Here is a 27,483-nt window from a genome sequence, read left to right as displayed (position 1 = left end):
GATCTAAGTGACACTTAGGCCCAATTTTGAATGCGTAAGTGGTACATAGAGCTTGTGGTGGTGAATTATTATTGAACAAGTTTATTATAGTAGAACCTAAGGACCAGCCAGGATGGGGAGCCCATTGTGCTAGGCACTGAACAAACAGTGGTAGATGGTCCACGTGCCCTGAAGAGCTTACAATCCAAATAGACGACACAGACAGGGAAGGGGTATAACGCAGAGAATGAACAATGTGATGGCAGCTAACTGCATATTAATTCCCCATTTTTGAAGGGGAAGGGGGTTAGTTAGGCAATAAGCTAAAAGGAGAGACAAGTGAAAGGAGTGGGGACGGTGATGGGCGGGGAGAAGAGCATAAGAGGTACAGTTCTGGAGTGAAGCTGAGGTGAAGAGACAGAGAGAGAAAGGGTTGGCGCAAACAGTCAATCAGCACAAGGCAGAGAAAATCCAGTCCAAACTGTAGAAAGTTCTCTGAATGTCCACAGGTCCCAGCTTTGGCTGCTTCTGCAGCTGCTCCTACTGGCTGTTTCCTCTGCAGTTTTTCCCTAATGACACATTAGTCCTGGAGCCTCCAGAGTGTGTGGGAGCTGTCACCCATACACAGTTCTGAGTATCAGGGTGGGGGTCCTGGCTGTAGGGGTGGGCCCAACTGGGTCTCAATTTACCCTTCTCTCCTGAGTGCAACAGTCCCTACTGCACTGGGTGCTTCACCCAGAGCAATTTTCTGCAGTACTCTTCTCTGAGACCACTTGCCTTAGTAAGAATCCAGCAGCACTGCTTCGTGAATTTAAATGGCCACCACCCTCTTCGCTCATCGTCTTTTCTCCTGTTTAGTTTTTCAATAAAAAAAGGAGCAATGACACAGTTTAGTCTTAATTGCTTTTATTTTAGGTAAAGGGAAAGAAGAACAAACCAACAAAGAACAGTATCTCTCTGATACAGGCTCTGCCAGCTGCCGCACAATGACAACTGTCTTTGCTGACAGCAAGCACATAGAAATTTAAAGGTGCAGTACCTAGAACATAAGCACCATGACTACATGACACGCCAAGCTTCCCTAGCCCTTCTATATGTGGGAGCAAAAACCTTGCTGACCCTCTTTAAACATTTCTTGGAGTGAAGTGCTACTGGAATAATCAGCGCCTATCTGATCTACTGCAATTGTAAGCCCAGTTGTTGGAAAGTAGGTACAAGTTCATAAAATGTTACAATAACCAGTAACAATGAATGCTGATAGAAAAGATATGAAAAGGAAACAGGCTGAATTAGCCCAAATAAAAGGGGTGACTGATGCTACCCAAGCACTGTGTTAGGGTCATGACTGATAAACAAGAAGAGAATAGGATCAGCAATCAGTGGGCCAAAATTGGTGTGTTGGAAGTTAAGCCTAATCAGTGAACAAAATAAATGTGAGAATGGCCTATGCCACTCATCACTCCTTGAAGTTTTAAAAAGAGAAACTTTGGGACCAAAGTGGCCAACAGGGCTCTTCTTCACTCCAGAACTTCTGCCATTCACTTTTTCTTTTTGCAAGTACAGACTAACATGGCTGCTACTCTGAAACCTGTCAATTATGGGGGTGTCCTCCTGACCCACACTGGTGAGGATGCCTGAAAATCACTAAATAACCAGTGAGTACGCCAGCCTGATACATGTAAGATCCTGTTGCTTCTTCTGTTGCTTCACGTGTTCCTTTATGTCCCCCACTATTTTTCTCCTGTGTTCTCGTTCTCTCTCTCTCAGCTTTTCATCTGATCCTAAGACCAGCTGCACCACACAGCACAACAAACCGGAATGAGGCTGCCCATTCAGCTCTGCCCTGTTTGAGAAGGACCAGTGAAAGCAAGGGACCCTACCAGATCAGTCGGGTGGCATCCCATAGCAAGAAATTAAGCCAGAATCTAGAATAACTTATCAAATTTCTAGCTCATGGTATCCATCCATGATTGACCAGCAACCTTGTATCCTGAGAACATCAACAAAAGCCATGTTTCCCCCACCTGTACTTTCCTATCTCTTTTCCCTCTTGCGTCTGTCTGTTTTGCCAAAAGGCAGAAAATGTAAACACTGTTCTCAGTGATCAATTCAAAATCCAACAGGGTTAATCCTTTCTTCCCCACTCTCAGAAGGATTGCATGATAGAACAGGAGGTCTAACCGATATCCTCTCTCTCAAAAAGGGACTTAATCAGTTTTGATTGTTTGCTTTGTTGGACAATTTAAGTTTCAAAATGCTTTGTTTTATTGTTGATTCTTTTCCACTTGTGTATCCCAGTCAATGTATGTTCCAATTTTGGCATGAATTTTCGTTTTTGTGCCTTGGAGCCAATCAGACCAAGATCTCTGTGCTCAAAACCTTGAACCTAGTTTAACTGTTCAGTGTTGCATGGTGACAAGGTCATGTTAATACCTTTGACCCTCTGGGCTCATTTAGCCCATCCAAGTTAACGCAACTGTGTCTCCCCTATCTCACTGTGATCTCTCCTCTCCTAGTTCTGCTGGCGTCCATTTTTAATGACGTAACTCTGTCAGGCCTTAAATTGGCCTCCTGCTCCTGGATAGCCTTTCCTTAACACACATTAATGCCTAGAAGCAGATTACTTCAATTGTAAGCTCTTTGAGGCAGGGACTGTCTTTTTGTTCTGCATTTATTTAAGCTCTGGAACACACTGGCTAGGGAGGTTGTGGAATCTCCATCATTGGAGGTTTTTAAGACCAGGTTAGACAAACACCTCTCAGGAATGGTCTAGTTATTACATAGTCCTGCCTTGAGTGCAGGGGACTGCACTAGATGACTTCCTGAGGTTCTTTTCATTCCTACACTTCTATGATTTGTACAGTACCTAGCACAATGGGTCCCTGGGACTTCTGGGCACTATGTGATCCATATAATAAATAATATGCTGTACTGGGCTCAGCTTCTGAATTACCACCTTGAGTCCTAATGTCTCCAAAACCTATGCTCAAAACCCTCTAAAACTTATAGTCAGGAAAAGGAGGAAGATAAAACCCAGAAGATTCCATCTGTGTGGATTTTGACAATAAAATAGAAATTATCTCGGATTAGATGGCTCTGGGAATTGAGAATGGAGTCATCAGCCTTTCACTTTGAGATCACTGGTTCAAATTCAGTCCAATTTGTGATTGAATGAAATTCTTTACTATCTAATGACAGCTCAGCAGTTCAAAGAAAACATTGTTTAGCTAAGTCTGGTGCCTCCTAGTGGACAGGAGTCTATATCACAAGCACCTATATCACAGCTGCTACTACTTGACATCCTGATCAGCAGCCTCAGAGGACCAAAAGGCTATTAATACTGCAATACCCACTCGCTCCTAGAGGTGCTCCAAGAAGTCTAGGTTTATGGTGTACTGGTAAGACAAAGTGAGGAAGCTTAAGAGTGGTTGCCTTCATTATACCTGTTCTGTGAGTAGAGAACATCAGCCTCCACTCGTCTCCATCTGGCACCTTTTACCAGAGCTAAATGTACACTGAGAAAGCAAACTAAAAGCATCCCATTAGGTTAAAACTGGCATATTGTATAACTAGGAAGTCTAGTCTTTTTTTTTTTCCTTTTGTGGACACACTCATTCAACCAGATAACTGTGTAGAAAGAGAGCAACTCATGTCAAGGGACATAACTGGGGCTGAGATAAGAGGCATTTCTGGTTGAGAATATGTTCACAGGCCATTGAATTAAATGGAAAGACTCCCCTTAGATTTCAAATGACTTTGGATAAGGCCTAAATGGAGGGTGGATACATGAGATTGTATAGTATTTAATGGCTTACCTTTTCTAATATTAGTGCTTGCTTTTCCTTACTACTCTCCCTGGGATATTATTCATGATGTGTCTGTGTAAGCTAATTCCAATGCAATGTTTCCATTCCACTTGCTGCCTCCCTCTTTAGGTAAGCAATCAGGTCACTCTATATGCAGGATTGTAATAGAACTATCAAGGGAGGTTTTTGTGCAAGGCAAAAATTTTTGGGGAAAAAAACACTATTATTTTCTTCATTAGTGTGTAAATTGGTAATTTTCCTCATTATTTTAAAAGAAAATATTCCCAAGAGTAAACAGGCAAAGAAGTTCAATTTTGGATCTATTTACTCTGGCAATATTTTTTATGCAAGAAGCATCAATGATTTTGTGTTGCATAGAAGAATGATGCAGAACCACTAATTAAACCCATTAGAACTTCTGTCACAGCTAGAGGGGCTTATAAAGTATTTGAGTTAATTAGGATAGAACTGCTTATATTTTTTTTCCAAATCAAAAGATTTAAGAAAAGAGAAACAAGGTGCCTGGTGTTATTTCAGGCAATGTGAATAAAATATAACATAAGTGTCAAGAACGTTTCACTTATTGAAAATTTCTGGTCCATCAAAAATAATTTGGATATTTTAATAATGTGGAATCTAAAATGTAATGTCAGTTTTATCTACATGTTAAGATGAGGCTGGAGTTTTGTGAATTGACCCCTAGGAGATATTTGATTTCTCTATTCGTATTGAGAGAACGTGATCCAGAATTACTTTTTCAGTAGTAGGGCAATCTTTTTCTCCAACCAAATCTCTACCTCTAGGCCATATCTACACAAGGGAAACTTGCTAAAGATTCACATACTGGCCCACCTCCACCAGCATTACCAACATGGGGAGTCCTAGTGTTGATGGGTTTCCAGCCACCACTGGCATTGTTAACAACTGCATCATGTGACCTTGTTCAGAGTAGAGCTGAGTGATTTGTTGTTTTGTTTTGTTTTTGTTTCAGTAAGAAGCTGAAAAAATCAGTTTGGGTTCAAAATGAACCTTTTTTTGGGTTCTGCAAACTGAAAAATCAATCTCTAATTCCTAGTAGTTAGCATTAAAAACACTGGTGGCCCATCTACATTATGGTTTCCAATCTTGCTACATTCTGGTGGAACAGAGCAGGTGTTAGCAGCAATGGGAATGTTTTAGAAAACATCTCTAGTGCAGACATCACTATAGTTGTGGGAGGATAGTTCTGTTTTCATGTCTACTGACTTCTCTGTCTATGTCTTCACTATCATTTTCAGCTGTCCCTGCCTACTGACTCAGCTCATGTTAAATGTCCTGGTGGTGTGGGCAGGGTCTACCAAGTTCCACATACACTTCAACCTCTCAATCTAACATGGATTGGGGAACACAGGTTTTAGATCACTTGTCTAATGCAGATGAAACTCCTACTATACACAAGGCCTCTATTGACAGGGTGCTGATAGTGGTGATGGGTTTTTTGCAACGTAGACAGTAATTCAATATAGTAACCATATGGTAATGACTTTGTCACTGCCAACCTGCCTGCATTTGAACTGGTGAAGTAGAAATGAAAGGTTCTTTATCCCATTACCAATTTTTCAAGAACATCAATATCTGCACCAGAAAAATGAAAATGGACTAGTTCTCTACACATTCTAGTAGAAATGAAAGGTTCTTTATCCCATTACCAATTTTTCAAGAACATCAATATCTGCACCAGAAAAATGAAAATGGACTAGTTCTCTACACATTCTAGTGTCATAGAATTTAAGGTCAGATGGGACCAGCTCATAATTTAATCTGACCTCCTATATATCACTGGCCACCAACTCCACCCCCACACTAAACCCAACAACTGAAATTAGACCAAGGTATTACAGCCCACAGGAGACTCACCTATTATGTGCCATGGGGAGAGAATAGGCAGAGTTGAGGTGCACCAGTTCCTAAGGCCCTTGTAATGGCAGAGTATTAATTAAGGGACATATGTAGATTATCCCGGCAAGCAGCCTTCACCCCATGCTGCATAAGAAGGCAAAATATCCCCAAGATGACTGTCAATATGATCTAGGGGGGACATTCCTTCCTAATCCCACATATGGTGATCAGTTAGACCCTAAGCACGTGAGCAACAATCAGCTAGCCAAGCACCCAAGAGAGAATGCTCAGTGCTGCCTCAGAGCCCAGGCCCACCCCCTGTCCAATGTCCCATCTCCAGCCATGGCCATCTCTGATGCTTCAGGGGAAGACAACTAACCCCTTCCCTACCCAGGATACATGGGGGATAAGGGTGAATCCCTTCCTCACCCTGCAGGTGACTGGCTGAAAACCTGAAGCATGAGCTTTTAAGAACATAAGACATAAGCCAGAAGTGAGCCCCAGGACTGTTGAGCCCTGGCTCATACTATTACAAACAACCTTGTCATACAATCATACTAATAAATTTATCCAGCTCTCTCTTAAAATTAATTGTTTGCCCCCACAACTCCTATTGGGTGGCTGTTCCAGAGCCTCACCCCAGTGATGATTAGAAACCTTCTTCTAATTTCCAGCCTGAATTTGTTCATGGCCAGCTTACACCCATTTGTTCTTGGGACAACATTGTCCTTTAACTTAAATAGCTCCTCAGTCTCCCTAGTATTTGCCTCTGTGGTGTATTTATAGAGCACAATCATATCCCCTCTCAGCCTTATTTTTGCTAGACTAATCAAGCTAAGCTCTTCCAGTCTCCTCTCATAAGACAGGACCTCCATTCCCTTGATCATCCTAGTAGCACTTCTCTGCACCCATTCCCGTTGAAATTCATCTTTCTTGAACATGGGTGACCAGAATTGAACACTGTTCCAAATGAGATCTAAGCAGTGCCTTGTACAATGGCATTAACAAACATCTCTATCTTTACTGGAAATGCCTTGCCTGATGCATCTTAGGTTCACATTTGCCTTTTCAACAGCTGTATCACATTGATGGCTCATAGTCATCCTGTCATTGACAAACACACTCTGATCTCACTCCTGCTCTGTTGCCTCCAACTGATGCGACACGAGCTTGTAGCAGAAATTCTTATAATTAGATCCTCAGTGGATGCCCTTGTACTGTGTACTATTGAATTTCATCCCACTTCTGTCACTCCAGGCTTGAAAGTCATCCAGATCTTCCTCTAGAATATTTCAATTCTTCTTTGTATTGACAATGCCTCTCAACTTTGTATCAGCAGCAAACTTCATTAGCATATTTCTACTTTTTGTGTCCAGGTGTGACAGGGTTGGGGAAAACACCGTTCAGTGCGGGGCGAGGGCACCCCGTCACACTTCTAACTCCAGTCTATATACTCACCCTTCTTAGCGGGGAGTGAGGCCCAATGGCCAGAGTCAATAAATTGGCTCCAGACGGCAGGGCAGTAAGGCCCAGTGGCTAAGTCAATAAGTTCACCCTAATGAGACAGGGCAATGTGGCCCAATGGTCAGCAACAATAGACTTGCCCCTCTTAGTAGGCCTAGTAGCCCTAATCAGTACATTCACCCCAGGAAGACAGGGCAGTAAGTCCTAATGGACAGAGTTCATAGATTCACCCTCCTTGGCAGGGCAATGAGGCCTAGTGGCCAAATTCAGTAAATTCAGCCCAGTTTGCAGGGCCGTGTGGCCCACTGGCCAATGTCAATAGATTTGTCCTAGTTAGCAGGACTGTAAGGCCTAGCAGCCAAAGTCCATAGATTTGCCCTTCTCAGTATGGTAGTGAGGCCTAATGGCTAGAGTCCATGTATTCACCCCAATAGCTGGGCAGTGTAGCCCAATGGCCAAAGTCAATAACTTCGCCCCTCTTGGCAGGGCAGTGAGGCCCCGTAGCCACAATCAGTACATTCGCCCCAGGAAGACAGGGCAGTAAGGCTTACGGGCCAGAGTCCATAGATTTGCCCTTCTCGGCAGGGCAGGGAGGCCTAGTGGCCAAACTCAGTCGGGAAGGGGGCCGCACAGACAAGGAGGGGGGTGGCAGCCCTGATAGGGGGGTCCAGGCCCTCCCTCACCACTGGGCCCCAACCCAGGGCCCTGGTAGTGGAAGGCGCATGTGCCACTGAGTCAGCAGACGGGTGGGGGGGGTTCCAACTGAAACATGCTGACTCAAAACTCTGGTTCACTAACCAGGCCACTGTCTAATTCCCCTGGGCTGCTTCCTACCATAGCACCCGTGTCTGGGTGTCTCTGCTGTCTCCAGGTTCCCCAGTCTGCACTGTCCCCAGTGACTCCTGATGTAGCGGGGTCTCAGTAGGCACCTTAGTGTCTGCTTGGGTTACAGTGTCTCCGATCTCTATGGCCTTGGGTTTTGGCTGATCCTCAACTAGAGCCAGCTGAGCACTTCCCTCCTCCCCAGCAGTCAGTCCCAACTGAGCTGAGCTGCTCCCTATTATACCAGTGCACCTGGAGCATGCCCAGTAGAGTAAAGGGGGCATGGCTTCCTCAACCCACAATGTAGGGTTAACCCTTCCCCATCCAGTGCGGGGCGAGTGCACCAGGTCATTAAAAAAAATACTAAATAAGATCAGGCTTGTGATTGATCCTTGAGGAACTACACTAGTAACCTCCCTCCAGTCCAATAGTTCACTAGTTTCAAATAGCAAAAAAAGGACAAACATCCCAAGGCTGACAAGTAATCAAACAAGTATGTTTGTTCTATCATTAAAGAACAGGGAAGTCACACAACTGTTGATGAGAGAAAAAAACCCCCTCCCAATAGTAACTAGTTTTATGCCCCAAATAGCAAACATATATAAGGAATATGAAATTACATTTAGAGCACAGTGAATATTAAATCCTTTTTTACTGTAATTCTCTCTCTAAGACTCAATCTATGGGTAGATGATTTACAACTCTAGCATTAAAATAAAAAGGAATTAGCGTTCACTCCTGGAGATATGGAGATGAGGCAATGGGACTCCCCTGCTCATTAGTGGGAGAACAGACATGTTGTGTTTGATTACTAGTCAGTCTTGGGGGTTCTATTCCTTTCTCATTGATTAAAATGTATAGAGAACCAGCCAGTCTGGTGATGTTTTCCAGGTATGGCAAGCAATATAAGATTGCCAAATCCATGTTTTAGCTAAGATATATTACCCTAAATAAATGCTGCTGTGAGCTGCTCATCAGAGATTGGAACTTCAGTGAACAGTTTCTTCTAACCTTTTAAAACCCCTCCTTTCTAAAATAGAGAAGAAAAGAGATTTACAAAGTTCTGAAATCCACTTCAGTGGTTCCTAGTGTGCTTATGGACTAATCTGTAGTTGGTGCAACACAGCTCATCACTCTTCTTGTGCTGTATTGGAATTTTTATTAATTAATTTTAGTCTCTCTCTTTCCTCTATCTTGGGACACTGTTTTCACTGTGCAGGATAGAATCACTCTCACTGAAGTCAATGGCATTTTTATATATTCCATTGGGGGTATAATTAGGTATCCAGAAGAGGATGTTGAAAAGTCCAACCCCATCCCAATGCAGGATTCTTCACTATAATATATTCCATAATGCTCTAAGTTGAAATGACCTTTGTAATAGTTACCCCCACTTTCTGGAAAGGGAGTTCATGGAACAAATTCATAGTTCTGATTGGTGACTTATTGGTTCTGAATATGAGTGAAGTTAACAACTGATTTTTTTATTTAGGTACTAATATTTAACCTTCACTTTCTCTGCACTAGCTTAACTGGCAACCTCAGTTCTGACCTCACCACTTGTGCAGAATAATTGATTCTTGTTCTCTTTGTAACATCCCTTTAGATATTTATCAACATTATGTTTACTCTGTCATCTTTTCTCCAGACTGAACATGTCTAGTTCTCAAAATCTTTTTTGAAAGCTCTCACTGTCCAAACTTTTCATCATTTCTCTTGCCCTCCAATTATCTTGTTTCAATTTGTTTGTCTGTGTTTGTTCTGGAGTTGCTGATTAATGCTTGCCATCAGCTAAACAATTGTTTAATGAGAATCTTAAAATGAACTATCAGAGAGGAAAGGGAAGAGCAGGGTAAGTGAAGGAGAATGGAGGAGAAAAGAAGAGATAAAGAAAAGATAGCCATATTTTAATGGCAAAGCTATTTTGCTAAAGAAGTCCTCAATGGCCCTTTCCCCTCATTCAAAGTGTACAAGTTTAATTTTTTTCATAGTTTCCAAGGCCAGAAAGGACCGTTGTGACCATCTAGTCTGACCTCTTGTATAACAAAAAGCATAGAACTTCCTTCCCCTAATTCCCAGAGTAGATCTTTCTGAAAAACATCCAGTTTTGATTTTAAAATGGCCAGTGATGGAGAATCCACCATGACAATTTGTAAATTATTCCAATGATTAATTACTCTCACTGTCAAAAAGGTACACCTTATTTCCTGTCTGAATGTGTCTAGATTCAACTTCCAGCCATTGGATCATGTTATAACTTTCTCTGCTACATTTTGAAAAGTCCACTATTAAATGTTTGTTTCCCATCTAGACACTTATAGACTGTAATCAAGTCACCCTTTAACCTTCTCTTTGTTAAGATAAATAGATTGAGCTCTGACTGTATCACTATAAGGTATGTTTTCTAATCCTTTAGTAGTTCTCACGGCTCTTCTGTGACCCCTCTCCAATTATCACCATCCTTCTTGATATTAAAAGCATTTTCGTGGATTTTTTAAGCTATGGCCATCATGCCAGAAACACTTTGGAGAGCAGGGTGGCACAGCAAGCTATTTTTTGTAGGCACAGTTCATGTTTCGTAACTCTTCTTACTTAACCTGCTTGCCCATTTACTAGCCTACAAACCTCTAAGCCTCTTTGGGAAAGGGAATAGGAAGGGGCAGAAAAGCAAGCAGGGAGATGTAAGAGAGGATAGCAAAGAAGGCCCAGTCTGTACTTAGGTTTAAATCATGATGCTAGCAGTAGTTCTATGCTATCAGTTTGCCTGCCCAGTGGTGGCAAAACTGATTGATTTGTGTCTCCTCCCTTCCTGCCGGCAGCTGAGAATCTGAGCCAAAAAGTGACTTATCTTACTATTTCCATCAGTGATAATTTTGGTCTACTGTATTTAGCAATATTTTTCATATTTCCTTATTCCTATGGAAGGATAGGGGTGCACAGTCTTCTCCATTTCGCAGAGGAATAAGGAAATACGAAAAATATTGTAAAATACAGTAGACCAAAATTATCACTGATGGAAAACTCAGATACTTGCTTTGTGAACTGTGGTTTCTACTAAAATGGCCAAAATATATCTAACACTGCATTCTCTAGATTGGCCAAGGCAGTTATCAAAGAATTCTTCATTAGGTTTTTTAAAAAATTGTTCTATATGTTGGCTAGTATATAGTCTCCGGATCCTCGTGCCCTTTCATCTTCGCTCTTTTATTGCTTTCCCTGTCCCAGAGTTCTCTTTGGATTCCTGGAGAACTGAAGGTCAATTAAAAGGTGGTCTAATGCTACTTGCTTGTTTAACAATATCCCATCTATATTGATGATGTAATTAAAATGTTACAAATTATGAATGCCACTAGAAAATGCTTAGTCATCCCTGCCAGACTTCTAGTCCTTGCTCCAAAGCATGGGAGCACTAGAGCTTGTCAGAAAAAAGGTCACTAGCATTCTTTTTAATGGGCAAAACCCCATATTTTCCCCCTAGTCTTGCTCTTGAAAATGGCTGAACTGTTTTGGCTGAAGTTTAAAAAAAAATCTTCATACTCAGGCAGACACCTGGTATGGAAAATGTTAGCTCAAATGGATACAGTTCGGCAAAGCTATAAGGAACTGAAACAGGGTCTTCTAATGGGAAGTGTCAAATAACCTTATTAATAGGTGGTGCTTATCATATAAACTATATACATATAAAAGTAACAATACTTTGTGGATACATATATACTCTTAACACAACAATAGATTATTTGAGCTAAATTTGATGTTGGTATAAAAGTATGCACTAGTCTACAAACTTAAATGGAGCTGCCCTCATTTACACCACTGGTAAATGTGGTCCAATGTCTGTGCCTTTGTATCAAGATAAGACCCTTATCATTAGCATAATTGCTTAAATGAATGTTCTAGTAAACAAAATGCAAACACAATATAACAAAACAATACTTTGTTGCAGGCACTGACATTACTTATAATAAGAACATGAGGAATTTGATAAATTAAGCCAATTTGAAGTAAGTGAAGAAAGACTAAAAGCTCTGGGAAATCTTATCTGAAATCCAAGCTGCAGGTGGTTCATAAAGCAGCCAAGTTATGGTGAGCATACCAAGGCAGCATTGCCTTCTCTTTAGCTGGTAAATGCTGTCTGTTCATAGAAGCCAGGGAACAACTGGCAGATGTTATAAAAACTAAGGAAGAAGATGTATAATGCATTAAACAAGAAGATGCTATCATTTAAAAACACTTAGATAGGCCCACTTTCCTTTACAGTAGAACCTCAGAGTTATGAACACCAGAGTTAAGAACTGACTAGTCAACTGCACTCCTCATTTGGAACCAGAAGTAGACAATCAAGCAGCAGCAGAGACCCATCCCCAGAAAAAAAACAAATACAGTACAGTACTGTGTATAAAGTGAACTACTAAAAAAATAAAGAGACAGCAGCATTTTTCTTCTGCATGGTAAAGTTTCAAAGCTGTATTAAGTCAATATTCATTTGTAAACTCTTGAAAGAATAGCCACAATGTTTTGTTCAGAGTTACAAACATTTCAGATTTAAGAACAACCTCCATTCTTGAGATGTTTCAGAGTAATAGCCATGTTAGTCTGTATTCGCAAAAAGAAAAGGAGTACTTGTGGCACCTTAGAGACTAACCAATTTATTTGAGCATAAGCTTTCGTGAGCTACAGCTCACTTCATCGGATGAAGTGAGCTGTAGCTCATGAAAGCTCATTCTCGAGATGTTTGTAACTCTGAGGTTCGACTGTATTTATCTCCTAGCTAAAATGACACAGTCCAAGGTAAATAATCATGTACTTGTTAGGAATGTAACTGTACACTGGCCTTGCAAAAATCCCATTCATTGACTCACTGGGGAGAAATGAAAGGGTGCATAGAGTGAATGCTGGTACAGATGTATGGAGTGAATGCACTGATTAGGTGCAAGTAGGACAAAGAGACATTGTGTCTGCAAATTTATGTAAATGTACATACATGCATGGCATGCATATAAATATATAAAATAGTTTAAAATATAAATTAGTAAAATATTTTCTTTTTTTCATCATCAATCATCAGACTGTAATATCTCAGGGGCAAAAAACCTTTGTTTCCTTACATGTCTGTCAAATGCCCAGCACACTCTTGACGCTATGTACATAATGATGACAGTAATAAATTATCCTGGTAAAGATGAGCTGAGTAGATTTTGTGCCTGAGCTGGTCATTTCATGATGGTTTGGCTGGGCTACTACACAGACAGATGCCCTCCTGATGAAATGCCAAGTACGTTCAAACAGTGTTGTCAGTTGGGATAGGTAGTTGATGAGAACCAGGGGTGCAGGAACAATTTGTACATTGTGGGTGCTGAGAGCCATTGAACCAAACTGTAAACCCTGTATCTGATGGAAACCTCTTCAAGCCAAGGAGTGCTGCCGCACCCTCAGCACCCCTAGTTCCAGCACCTATGATGGGAACCACAAATTAATAGCACACGACCTAAAAAAACGCACAGCAACCCTCATGACTAAAAGATTTAGTAACAAAGGGCAAGTGGTCTACACACACAAGGACTAGAGGCCTCTGCCCACACACAAAACTATTTCATGTGTCCTTCTCCCCTGCCTTGCCACTGTCCCCTTGCAGAAATGAAGATGTAATATAAACTGTCCTCCTGCCTCACCTAGAAAAGAGGATGTAATAGTGATCCGCTAGAGGGCATTGATACAAAGTTGGTCTTGGTTCTCTTACCACAACAGATAAGGGAATAAATGGGAGGTAAACCCATTGACGTTGGTGGAGACACATTGGTATAACAGTGTGAGATGAGACTCTCACCGTAGGTGTCTTAAGGTTATCTGTACACTCTAGGCTAATGAGGTTATGTACTATTAGTTAGGAGATAAATCAAGATAACTAAGCAAATTTCATGAGTTTTGGTTCACAGCAACCTCCTGTGTATTTCTTCTTACTTTTCTATTTATCTAAAATCCCTAATTTAGACTTGGCCTCCTGCATTGATATCCTAGCTATTACTATAGAGTAACATTGTGTTCCTGAGGAAAAGGGATCTGCACACCTTCTCTTTAGAGCTAGATTATCTATTACATCCCCCTTGTTCCTGGGTTTAGGGGCAAGAGAGAAGGTGCATTAAGGGATGGGTTGTTTATACTATGGTTGAAATGGTTATACACCCAAACAGATGTTATTCAGCACCCACAAAGTACTTCTTTCTCCCAGAAACTGCTTAGGATAAGGGACAGTGATTGCTTTCTATTGGCGTACCCTGCAAAAGAATGTTACTATGATCTCATTCTCATTACTCTTCTGCAGCTTATTTCGTTGTCGTTTGTCTTTCATTCTAATCTCAGTTGCCTCGTGATCTCAGCATTCCCCACGACCCCCCATTTGCCACTCCGAGCCATGGGAATAAACTGATGATTCTAAAGAGGTAAAAACAAAAGTAAATTCTCCTGCACAAGTTGCTACCATGGAACTCACTCCCTGAATGGAGGAAACAGCCTGTGGTAGAGTCCCTCTGTCTGTCCTCATTAATACCTACTGACAGATAGTTGCTCAATTACTCTAATTCTTAATTTTCTTCCTACCCTGCAAAGCTCCAGAACATTCTCTGCTCAGACTTGCCACTCACCACATTTTCAGCCCCTCTAACCACAGCTTTTGCAGCAATTAAAAATCAATGTACTTAGCGGATACCCCAAACTGTGATACTTCTGAAGCCCTCATTTACAGAGCCACAGCTGTGGGTTTCCATACGGACAGCTTTACGATTTCACCTTTTCCTTTTCTAATTAACTCCTGCTTGTGCTATAGTGTACATGAGGATTCTCTTTTACCCTTTTGCTGTTAACAATAAGTATCTCAGTTTTATAAGAAGTGAGATGAGATTGTAGTAAAGGGAAGTTTCAAAATGGCAGTGTTTTTTGCTTTGTGGATCTCCATCTTCAAACATTAAACTTTTAGGTGTCCGTAAGATACAGGTCCTATCAAACCTGTATTGTTCCCCTGGACACTTTTGAAAATAACCTGTCTTTGCTCTTTGCTGGGAATTGTACCCTCCGACATAACTAGAAAACAGGGTTGTACACAATCATTTACCTTTATTTGTCTTCAGGTTCAATGTCCTGCCCAGATGCATTACCACAAGGATTTTTTAAAAATTAATTTCAACTAATTTTGACATTAGCCTGTAAAATGAGAGGTGCAGTTCTCTGATCCTGAGTCAGTGGGCTGCCATTAGAGGCTACTGATTTTGCAATGCATTTGTACAACTTTCTTTAAAATCACAGAAATATTATATCAGGCCACAAGCAGATTGCGACAGTTTATGCCATTCTGAAACCAACAGGAATAATGCTTTGCACTTACAATAATAATACTTTTAAATGTGCAATGTTTGGTACAAACAAATTACTTACTGGATGTGGTACTTGCCTTTAAACATCTCAAAGCACTTTACCAACATTCACCACTCTATTATAGCGGTTTAATAGAGTGGTGACTCACATCCAATGTTTGTAAAGTGCTCTGAGAAACTTGAAGACCAAGACACCATATGCTACTGGCTTAGGGACAGAAACTATGGAGTTACCCCAGCATAAAAATGGTGGTATTGTGTAATATTATACCCATTTTACAGTAATATAAAGTTACTTATCTAGCAATTCAGTGTAAAGCCAGGAACAGGATCCAGGAATACTAACTCCAAGCCCTCTGTTAGAAATGCATGATCACATACCTTCTCTACTACAGGACATTTGTGTTCAGCACATGCAAATTCAAGATGTTGATTTCCTTCTGCAAAATATAAGCAAGATCACAAGGTGCAAATCCCAGATGGAGCTGACATGATTACAGGGCTAGCTGTACCTCTGCTGCCTTTGTGGTCTCTCTGAGTTCACCCTCTCAAGTGTCAGGCCCTATACCTTTACCGATCCTGGGACAGACTTCCACAATTCTCCCACTCTTAGCCTGGGCCCTGGGCTTACAGTAGTTGTGTTATAAACCATGCTTACCCAGAAGGTACAACTGAGTTCAGATACCTGCAGTTCTTCCCTTTGGGAATGTGTGACTAGTGGTAACCACTGATTATACAGCCTTCTTACAACAAAGTACTGTTTATTTTGCAATATGAGCAAAGCATTTAGAGAAAAAGGATTTTAAAAGAACCAACCGTCTACACATGTCTGTCTTCCTGAAAGGCTCACCGTTCCCTGATGGTAACCTAACCAGGCCTAACTTCTTCAGGCCCCCTATGCCCCATTTCTCAACTGGGATCTTGTGTCTCAGTCTGGTTCTCCTGAATGACGACCTCTCTTCCTTGAGAGAATGTTCCTTTTTTAACCTGCCACAGTTTTTTTGATTTCCTGGCCTTTTCCTGGCCTGGCTTTGTCTCTTAACAACACTTGATTGTTTCAGAATAACAGCCGTGTTAGTCTGTATTCGCAAAAAGAAAAGGAGTACTTGTGGCACCTTAGAGACTAACCAATTTATTTGAGCATAAGCTTTCGTAAGCTACAGCTCACATCATCGGATGCATACTGTGGAAAGTGTAGAAGATCTTTTTATATACACACAAAGCATGAAAAATACCTCCTCCCACCCCACTCTCCTGCTGGTAATAGCTTATCTAAAGTGATCACTCTCCTTACAATGTGTATGATAATCAAGTTGGGCCATTTCCAGCACAAATCCAGGTTTTCTCACACACACCCCCCAAACACACACACAAACCCACTCTCCTGCTGGTAATAGCTGTTGCCAACTGTGCCCACATATCTATTCAGGGGACACCATCACAGGGCCTAATAACATCAGCCACACTATCAGAGGCTCATTCACCTGCACATCCACCAATGTGATATATGCCATCATGTGCCAGCAATGCCCCTCTGCCATGTACATTGGTCAAACTGGACAGTCTCTACATAAAAGAATAAATGGACACAAATCAGATGTCAAGAATTATAACATTCATAAACCAGTCGGAGAACACTTCAATCTCTCTGGTCATGCGATTACAGACATGAAAGTTGCTATATTACAACAAAAAAACTTCAAATCCAGACTCCAGCGAGAAACTGTTGAATTGGAATTCATTTGTGTCAAGGTTCCTCCCCCACTCTGAACTCTAGGGTACAGATGTGGGGACCTGCATGAAAAACCTCCTAAGCTTATCTTTACCAGCTTAGGTCAAAACTTCCCCAAGGTACAAAATATTACACCTTGGACAGGCCGCTACCACCACCAAACTAATACTGGTTACTGGGGAAGAGCTGTTTGGACGCGTCCTTCCCCCCAAAATACTTCCCAAAACCTTGCACCCCACTTCCTGGACAAGGTTTGGTAAAAAGCCTCACCAATTTGCCTAGGTGACTACAGACCCAGACCCTTGGATCTTAAGAACAATGAACAATCCTCCCAACACTTGCACCCCCCCTTTCCTGGGAAATGTTGGATAAAAAGCCTCACCAATTTGCATAGGTGACCACAAACCCAAACCCTTGGATCTGAGAACAATGAAAAAGCATTCAGTGTTTTACAAGAAGACTTTTAATAAAAAATAGAAGTAAATAGAAATAAAGAAATCCCCCCTGTAAAATCAGGATGGTAGATATCTTACAGGGTAATTAGATTCAAAAACATAGAGAACCCCTCTAGGCAAAACCTTAAGTTACAAAAAAGATACACAGACAGAAATAGTTATTCTATTCAGCACAATTCTTTTCTCAGCCATTTAAAGAAATCATAATCTAACACATACCTAGCTAGATTACTTACTAAAAGTTCTAAGACTCCATTCCTGTTCTGTCCCTGGCCAAGACGACTACAGACAGACCCAGACCCTTTGTTTCTCTCCCTCCTCCCAGCTTTTGAAAGTATCTTGTCTCCTCATTGGTCATTTTGGTCAGGTGCCAGCGAGGTTACCTTTAGCTTCTTAATCCTTTGCAGGTGAGAGGAGCTTTCCCCTGGCCAGGAGGGATTTCAAAGGGGTTTACCCTTCCCTTTATATTTATGACAATTTGCAAATTGGATACAATTAACTTAGGCTTGAATAGAGACTGGGAGTGGCTAAGTCATTATGCAAGGTAACCTATTTCCCCTTGTTTTTTCCTACCCCTCCCCCCCAGATGTTCTCGTTAAACCCTGGATTTGTGCTGGAAATGGCCCAACTTGATTATCATACACATTGTAAGGAGAGGTTTCAGAGTAATAAATTGGTTAGTCTCTAAGGTGCCACAAGTACTCCTTTTCTTATTGTAAGGAGAGTGATCACTTTAGATAAGCTATTACCAGCAGGAGAGTGGGGTGGGAGGAGGTATTTTTTCATGCTTTGTGTGTATATAAAAAGATCTTCTACACTTTCCACAGTATGCATCCGATGAAGAGAGCTGTAGCTCACGAAAGCTTATGCTCAAATAAATTGGATAGTCTCTAAGGTGCCACAAGTACTCCTTTTCTTTTTACTTAATTGTTCACTAAGGAGGCTGATACTGAGCCATTCTTCTTTTTTTTTTCCTGTTTGTTTATCTCAACAGCCTCCTATTAAACAAAGCCAATATATTTAAACATTTGAATAAATAGGTCAACAAACACTATTCATACATTATTACAGAGCAGCTCCAAATTCATCACAGAAGCTTCTTGAGTTTCTTCAATATTATGAACTGATTCTGAATTGAGGCTGCACTGTTTAAACAAGATTTTCAGCTGAGAATTACAGCATGACTTCAGATTTATATAGTTTGGGGATAATTTTTATTTAACGGCCACTTCTGGTATTTGGATCAATCTGTTTGTGGGATGGTATTGAACAAAAGTTCCAGTATAGGTGCATCTAACGTAGCATGAGAGATCATCGTTACTAAAAGGAATACCCCAAATGAGTAACAGCTAGTTAATATTTAAGCTCTAGTTGTATTCTCTCTATAAAAAAAGTATAGTAGGATTCTATGTAAATTCTGTCTCAATGACTTCAGACAGAATTTCCTCACTTTTCTAGTTAAAATAAGTCTGTTCCATCAGTTCTGAAACCTAACTCTGGAATTTAAGAGTCAAGCTATTCCATTTCTGGCTTGTGCACTATCACTGGGAATAAGGATTTTGCAATAGGCATTTAGTTAACAATTCTGATGATGATGCACAAACTGGAATAGAATTCGGCTTGTTTTCCTGGAATTGTGATAGCTCTGCGGTGCTCAGAGATGTAAAAGTAGTTAAAATTTATTTTTGTTGCAAAGTAGATATGGCCGAAAATATAAATAGGGAGATGATCTCTGCAATGGTGCCATTTTCACAGAAACTTTTCTGTCAATGATCTAACTTTAAAATGTAAGGCTTTGATCGTGCAAAAGCTTATGCACATGTATAACTTTATGCATGGTGAGTAGCACAGTGAGCAGTCCACTGACTTCAGTGAACTACTCCATATTGTGTACATTTTTATCACATTTTAAGTGTCTGGCCCAATGTTTGAATTTGAGGGAGAAATCTTCAAGCCATTATGGTTGTCAATACTCCATTAGTGGATTGGATGTAGCCGAGTTTTCAGTGTGCTACTGTTCTACAGAAATCGGGCTTCTCTTGGGAAGATTGTGTGGAAAAAATAAGAACAGTATATTTATTATTCTTGCCTTATTTTCATTTTCTATTTTTTTCATCTTTTTAATGTTTCAGTATCTCCTTCCTCAATTTTTCTTCCTTCTCCCCTTTCCCTGTACTTTTTTCTCCCCCTTTCCATGTTGAAACTAGAAAAGGGGTAGGGGATGGAAGAGTAAAAAGGGGGAGGAAGGAAAAAAGATTAAATGAAGACTCCAAAACTTAAATATTATTTTAAAAGGCTACATTTTTTAATTTTAATTGGAACATTTTGAAAATCTTTTTTCATGGACTTTTAAAAAAATATTCAAAACAATTTGGTCAACCTTAACTGGTTATCTGGTAAAAAGCCAAAGTAGTTTTGTCATGACCAAAATGAGGTATATCATTCACATTTCCCTGGGTAAGATGCTGGACCATTAAAAGGAAAGTCCTGAGGATGAGATTGAAAATAGCACTTTCCAGTTTTCACCATCCTCTATTGGCTGTAATAGTACTGGGTTTGTGTATTTGTTTTTTCATTCTTTTTATTGATCTTTCTCGCTCACATAAATGATTGCTCCAGAAACTCTTTCACAATCGCATAAAGTGCTTCTGTATTATATTGCCCACTACCCTCTGGATGTTCTCATAGCACATTTTATACAGGACAGCTATGGAAAATTTAAAACACAATTGCCATGTAAGCCCTCTGTTCTTTTCCTTGGGAGACATTGCTTCTAGTATTTAGGTAAGGGGACTTGAGTCACGCTGTTAAGATTTATTTCCAACCCTGTCAGTGACTCAGTCTGTAACTTTGGGCACGATATCTCTCTATGTCTCAGGTTTCCCATTTGTAATATGGGGATAAAAATACTTCTCTCTTTGGGAGTATTATGAGGCTTAATTAATTTAATATCTGTAGAATGCTGTGACACCCTTGAAGTGCTATAGAAGTGCAAAGTGACTGTGTTCTTTTTCACCCTATGTATGCACATGGTATGTATAGAATCTTCTGTAAGCCTTATCCTGGGAGCAAGGGGTGGCATAATCTAGGCTATAAATGTGTTTCATTTATTTGGTTTTCTTTTCTAGCAGTTGCATGCACAAGAATAGACAACCATCAGAGTCAAATTCTCTCCTTCATGCAGTTTCATAAACAAGTGGAGAATCAAGAAGCGAGAGTGGCCTAACATCACCACGCTAGGCCCCACTTGGTCCGGCTCACTTTGTCAAGGCCAGAATATATTGGTTCCCTGCTGAGGCCACATTGATCCAGGATAATGCTTTGACTTCTCTCTCTCACTGACTCTGTTATGAGGAACACTGCGAGTGAAAAGAAGCTTCACACCATGATGCTGTTTTTCTGCGTGACGCCCAGCAGGGGTGGGGGGTGGGGGAGGAGAGAATAAAGGACAAATGAAGGGCAAGGGCGAATAAAGTTATAATTCTTCAGCTGCTGTCAGTTCCTTTCATGTGTCTAATGTTTTGCTGTATAAATGGAGGACATTACTTGTATCACAGAAGTCTTAAATCAAAGAAGAAACAAAAGCTGGCCGAAGGGACCTTCAGTGGGACTCATTAAAAGACTCCTCAGGTAATCAAATGCCTCTTTCTCAGGCCTGTTGGAAAATTAGTTATCTAATAATCGGTAGGTGGTAGCCAAAGACAGCCACCCATCTCATAGTCTGTGTCTCTCTAGCTAAACCTCCCAATGCACATGTTATCAATTATTGCTAGATGCCAGCCTCCAGCAGAAATTGCATAAGCATGTTGGAAGTGGTCTGCAGTCAGTGCTAGTGTTATCTGCACACGTAATGGCTATATGTCCTGTCCTTTGAGTTTTACATAATAACTTCATTAGTGTACGAAAACGTGTGTTTTTGTACTGGTAGATGTACGTGCATATATTTGTGTGTGTGTATATACATACAAACATAAATAAGTGTGTTTGTACATTTATGTGTAATTTATTCTTAAGCGTTCAATTTAGTGATATAGTAACCTTTGTCAAGGGAAAACATTTAAAGACATAATTTGGATGATATTCTAAGCTAGTACTTTAGCTTGTGTTGCATTTCCCAGATTTGAAATGCTCATAATTCAGCACAATTACTGGGAAGCCTGTGATTTACTCACATTTTGCATAGGATTTACAGCAAATACACATTGCTAGTGTAGGGCTTTTATAGCTTGCCCTCATTATGTCATTGTGACAAAATAACCCTACTAAAATATATCCAAATTATATAGAATATGCACTGATTATGCCAAAGGTTTTCAGTTCCTGAGAAAAGTTCTTAGTCATGCAATTAGATCATATTTTGCTACAGACAGGTACTTTTCCTAATGTATTGCAAATGCCCAAAATTGACCTAAGTAAGCTAAATGTTTTAAGCAAGTCTTAATCCACAAACTACATTGTGCTGCTAGATTTATGCATTACACTTCATCAGAGTGCAATTTAGAATCCACCTCACCATTTATGTCAGTAACAGTATCCTTTTTTTTCTTTTTTAATTTAGGTAAATTATAATATTTGTGATGATGAAGGCCTGCTAAACTCAGACTAGAGCCAAGACGGTTTATTTGCTGAAAATTCTTCCAGAAATCTCTGCCAAGACACACCAGTTTTGGCATGCAGAACTTCTATTCCCCTTTTCACAAACATGCTTCCCAACGGCATGCCGTGACAGTTTTAGTAAGTAAGTAGGTGGTACAACACAGCGTGCTCCATGCGGTGCAAGGTCACACAGTGCAGAGAATGCCATTTTGTGTGAGGGCCAGACAGAATCAGCCTGTTGGCCAGATTTGTCCCATTTGTGCCATTTGGACAGTGCACAGCCGGTCAGGTATGCAGGGCACGCAATGCCTTGCATACATAGACTGCAAACCACTGATGCTTCCTCAGGCTTCAGTGATGTCTGCTGTTCTCATTCTGTCTCTGCAGGCCCCATTAAAGTCTTCAGTTCCAATTATTTGCACCCCCCAGACACTATTCCTTTCTATAGCCCTGTAAACTCTGCTCTTGCTTATGTTCTCCTATAACATCCTCCTCTGGACTCAGTATTCGTGTCTCTTCTTTGCCTTCAACATCCTTCTAATAAAATCTACTGTTCCTCTGGTTCACCAACACCCTGCCCTCTTCCAGCTTTCTGTTCCCATCACTTGCCTCATCCTCTCCTACCCCAAAATATGGTGTTCATGGCAGATATGGCAACTTCCTGCAATATCCTTGGAAGGCATTGTTGTATTAAATTTATGTATCACTGTGGGCCAGGATTGTACGTAACTCTCTAGAGGGGAGATGTGACAGATATTGCAACCCCATGCAGTATCTTTCGGATTCATTGCTCTAAATGAATGGCTTATATATGATTGTGTTCTACTCCGTGGGGGACAACTATCACAGCTCCTCCAGAAACTAAAAACAGTGGGTGGCGATTAAGGCAAATTAACCTGATTGCACTCCCCCCTGCCCAAGAGGTACCACCTTCTGGAGAGGCTCACATATACTTTCCAGAGACCAACAGAAACAGATAGGACTTTTGGATAAACAGCGTGAGTTTAAACTGGCTCACGGCCTTCCGTCTGATCCAGCAAACAGAAAGGGCCTTATGTCCAAGGGGGGTTCCCAGTCCTTGCAGAAGGGTTGGAAGGACTTGACCTACTAGGGCTCCATAAGACAGAAGGGTGACCTCTGGTAAGTGATGAGTTTGTATGTAAGTTCTTTTATTGTTTTTAAAGTTTTCTCTTGCAATGCTTTCACCTTATGAATACATGTGCTTGAGTATAAGGGACTGTGTGGTAACTGGTAACTGCGGGCAATTATGCTGTTCATAGCCCTTGGCGAGAAAGCAAAGTGCAGATGCTGGCCTGTTTGGAAAGTCTGGCTCACTGGGAATATCAGAGTGTAAGACAGGGAATTGTGCAGCCTTGAAAACCCTGGTCAGGAGGCACAGAGACGTGGGTCTCTGCCCAAAAGAGGTGATGGCTGAGAGCTAGAAAGCTAAAAGTGGGTGCCTTTGGTGGATCATGGAGGGGTAATAAAGGTACAGCTGCCCTGAACAGTGGCAGTGTTCTCTCTCCCATGGGGGAAAAAGGAAGAAAATCACAAATACGGATAGAAAATGAAACATGTACGAAGAGCAAAAATATTTCTTTCAAACACCAATCTTAAATTCCTCTTACATGTAAGGACTGTTACTTAAACTGAGGAAATGAAAAGAAAATGTGATAGAGTTTCATTTGAAATAGCCGACCCCTCACGCTGAAGGAATCTGAAATGAGCCAACATGAGCTTTGCATTCTACTTTCTCTCCTCTGTTTTTTTTAAAAGAAACTGACATTATTTCAAACCTGTCATGTCTCATTCTAAATAATTTAAGAATTTGTACACTGCTGCTGCCGATCTTGTTTGTCTCGACCAGCAGTCCCCTCAGGATAAGGTGTTTATAGGTTAAAAAAATAAATGTTATAACTAAATAAATAATACTTTCAACTGTTCTGCTGGCATTCGCTTGTAGCCAGTGAAACAGAAGTGGGAGGCCTTGGAGAGCTGAGGGGAAGCAGCAAAAAACAGAAATGGAGAATCTGAGTGCTCTCTCCCAGGGAAATTTGAAATGCCAGGTACAAATTCCTTCATTTTAGATAAATTTAAGGCAATTCAGCCTCTCACTCCAGTTAAACTCAGCTGACAATAATCATGCTCACTGGACCTATCAAACACCCTCTTCCTCGTACACACACTCATGCCTCAGCCATTCTCTCATGCAATCACTTATGCTTATTCCCTCTCTCTCTCATTTCTCTGTCACACAAACATATGCACTCTTATGGTTTCTCGGGTGGGACGCGGGGGGGGGGGCAGAAAGCAGGGGAGAGTAGAGGGTGGGGTCCTGTGAGGCAGTGTGTGTGAGAGGCACAGGGCAGGGAGTGGGGGAGGGGTGGGAAGGAGTGGAAGGGGGCAGAGGACTGTGTAGGGATGAGGTGCAGAGTGGGGTTCTGGAGGTGGGGATTCTCAGGCACTTGGTGTGTGGGGGCCACAGGAGAAAGAAGAGCTGCTGGAAGCGGGGCATGAGGTGGAGTCCAGGTGGCAGGCATTGGGTGGAGTTCCATAAGAGGAGGAGGAGCTGCTGGTTGCTAGAGGGGTGGAGCCTTTACCAAGGCTTCAGCCAGCCACTTTTCTACATGTGTTCCCTGGGGGTTGAGTATACTTTCCCTCAGGGGAAAGGCGTATAAATTTGAGTATCACTGACCAGTGTGATATTTTTCTGGTATATTGTTTTATCCTAGTGACAGAAATATTTGTGCAAAACAATTATGTGGTGACAATTATGTGGGAAAATGTGTACGTTCAAATTTTAAAGAAGTCACTTTAGATTGTACTTCTTTTAGTGTGTAGGTGCTACAATAAAGGCTGAACACCTGCTTCCTCTCAAAATTAAACTTAGGGTTCTTGTTGGCACACATCCCTCGATGGAAAACATCTCACCCTTAAATCAACAGACCAACTACCTATAGCCTTGCAATCACGACACAATACCAGAGCCACATCAATCATGAAGTTCAACTGCAATGAGCCCATGTGGAGAAAGGCTCTTGTAGGCAAAGGGTTGACAATGAATCCCCATGTGTTTGTCCAACCTCTAAATCAAATTACATTTCTGGAAGAGGTGCATGCCTAGAGACCCGAGTTATAAACGATACTTGCAAATTGAGACCCAGCAACATCTTGTGAGGTGCAATACTGCAAGCTGTGGTTTTCTGATGTTGTCAGCAGCTTTTCAGTTCAGCACAGCAGCAATCCAATTTAAATGGCCATCAAAGCAGAGCTGAATGCATTAAATGGGTCTCATTAATGTCATATTTAATTTAGTGGTTCAGTGTTGAAGATGTTCATCACTGTCCTTTGCTAAATTCTGAACTTGTGGCCAACAAGCTTTATAAATTATATTTACATCTTAGGCAAGATAAACATTGAAGAGTTCACATTTCCAAACAGAAAAGGAGTACTTGTGGCACCTTAAAGACTAACCAATTTATTTGAGCATAAGCTTTCGTGAGCTACAGCTCACTTCAACTGCTCCATGTTCTGTTCCCTTTTTATTTTTATATTTTTTAAACCTGCTACGGTTGGATGACCAGTTTTCCCTTGGTTACTGATCTAGAGCACCCTAGGAAATCTTGATGGGGAGAAAACCACAACAAGGCAAATAACACCTAATTAAGAACTTTTTGTTCGCTCACTCTCTTGCTGCACAGGTCAATCCAGTCTTTTCCCACTTTGTAGACCACTTGAAACGACTGGGACTTCCTACTAACCATAGAGATCTGGCTGCCCTTTACTAAAATCAAGGAGACTTGTATTAGATGTCCTTCTTTATGTGCCGAAGCATAGACCATACCTAAATAAACGAGTTCAGTTTGTCAACTCAGTACCGGAAAGATGTCAGTGAATTGGAGATCATTCAATTTGGAGAACAGCAACAAAAGTAATTGTTATATAATGGTTTGAGATATGAGAAAGATAATAAGAATTGATCAAATCATGGCCAATTGTGTATGTGGGAAGGAATAAGATGTCCATTTGCAAGTATTTAAAGAGTGTGAATATTAAGGAACAAGAGGTATTGGTTAACATCAGCAGCAAAGGAAAATTTAGGGTGAATATCAGGAAACATCCTAATCTCAAAATGTATTAGATTGTAGAAAAATCACCCAAAGGGTATTTCATTGCTTAAGTCATTTAAAACTAGCCTAGGCAAAACATGCTTTTCAAAAATCCTACCTGGAACGTGTAATTGACCTTAGAATCTTTAAAATTAAGCAAGTCGAACATAAAGGGCCATTTTCATTATTAGCGAATTCTTATGGGTATTCAGGTTTGGAAAATACTAAGGGTCAAATCCTGAAAGATGCTGAGCAGCTGCATTTCTAAGTCTGTATCTTCACTAAGAAGAAAGGCGAGTTTTTGGTGTGAGGTAAAATCTTTGTGAAGACAAGGCAGTTAGTAATTTTCACACAAATTAGCAGGTCTAGTGAAAGACTGCCTAGTCGCAGGATTTGTCTGTTTATGTTTATCTCCCATGCCTAATACAAATCTCACCTATCAAGGGGTGCCTATGCAATTCAGATGGCAATGGCTGCACAGTTTGAAAGCTTTGGTTCCAGCTAATAGGAGGCTCTGCGGAAAACAGAAGACATGGTGATAACAATTGACAGACAATGCTGTTTTGACTGACTAATGACAGTAAAGCACAGAAATTCTAACAATAATAACTCAAGAAGACTAAATGTAATATCAAAGAATCTCCCATTATTGAATTTTTAGTGGTATTTCCAAAGGTGGAGACACTGGGTATAACAAAGCTTTTTAAAAAAAATTTTTGCAATGAATTTCGAAAATCTTTTTGTTTCAAGTAATTTCAAAATGACCATGCTGTATATTTATTGGAAATGGTCACAGTAGTGCATTACTTTAGCTCCTCCTACAATCCCCTAATAGCAAAGGTCAGAATGATCATCAGTGAAAAAAATAATAATGCTGAGAAATTTATTGTTAGACTTCAAGAATTACCCCCATTAAGGTGATTGGGACAGTCCACTCCTCTTTTAAAGCTGTTGTTTCAGGTTGTCTGTTTGTGGATTCAAGAGGACAGCATTGCATTAGTTCACATTCAGATGGTTTTCTTCATAATCAGAAGTGTTTATTTTTAAAAAGAACTTCATGGGCCTTGAGGATACTCAGTACCTGACAGAAAGCACTCAGCAACTTATCTTCTTTGACTCTTTGACAGTAAGCTCTTTGGGAAAGGTACTATGTCTTTCCATATGCTTAGTAAAGTTCTATGCATACCTATGATGGTGAAGAATATTCAGTGACCAAGTGGAATAATAGCATGCAATTTATTCTCTTGTGCAGAAGTGGCTGCTTTTCAGTGATGGGTA

At 40.8% G+C, this 27,483-nt stretch overlaps 1 long non-coding RNA gene across 10 annotated transcripts in view; it reads right to left on the bottom strand.

Moving 5' to 3' along the window:
• The window catches only part of LOC311517933, a 105,948-nt gene that overhangs the window by 56,577 nt on the left and 21,888 nt on the right, over positions 1-27,483 (bottom strand). For 4 of the 10 annotated variants that reach the window (XR_014710827.1, XR_014710828.1, XR_014710833.1 and 1 more), the window contains exon 2: positions 15,695-15,753. The exons of the other annotated variants lie outside the window; for them this stretch is intronic. This is a non-coding gene — a long non-coding RNA (uncharacterized lncRNA). The remainder of the gene's footprint in view (positions 1-15,694; positions 15,754-27,483) is intronic. 10 annotated transcript variants of the gene reach the window in all.

This window comes from Lepidochelys olivacea (genome assembly GCF_965140295.1).
Source record: "Lepidochelys olivacea isolate rLepOli2 genome assembly, chromosome: 3".
Taxonomy (NCBI): domain Eukaryota; kingdom Metazoa; phylum Chordata; order Testudines; family Cheloniidae; genus Lepidochelys; species Lepidochelys olivacea.
This window is presented reverse-complemented; position numbering and strand designations above follow the sequence as displayed.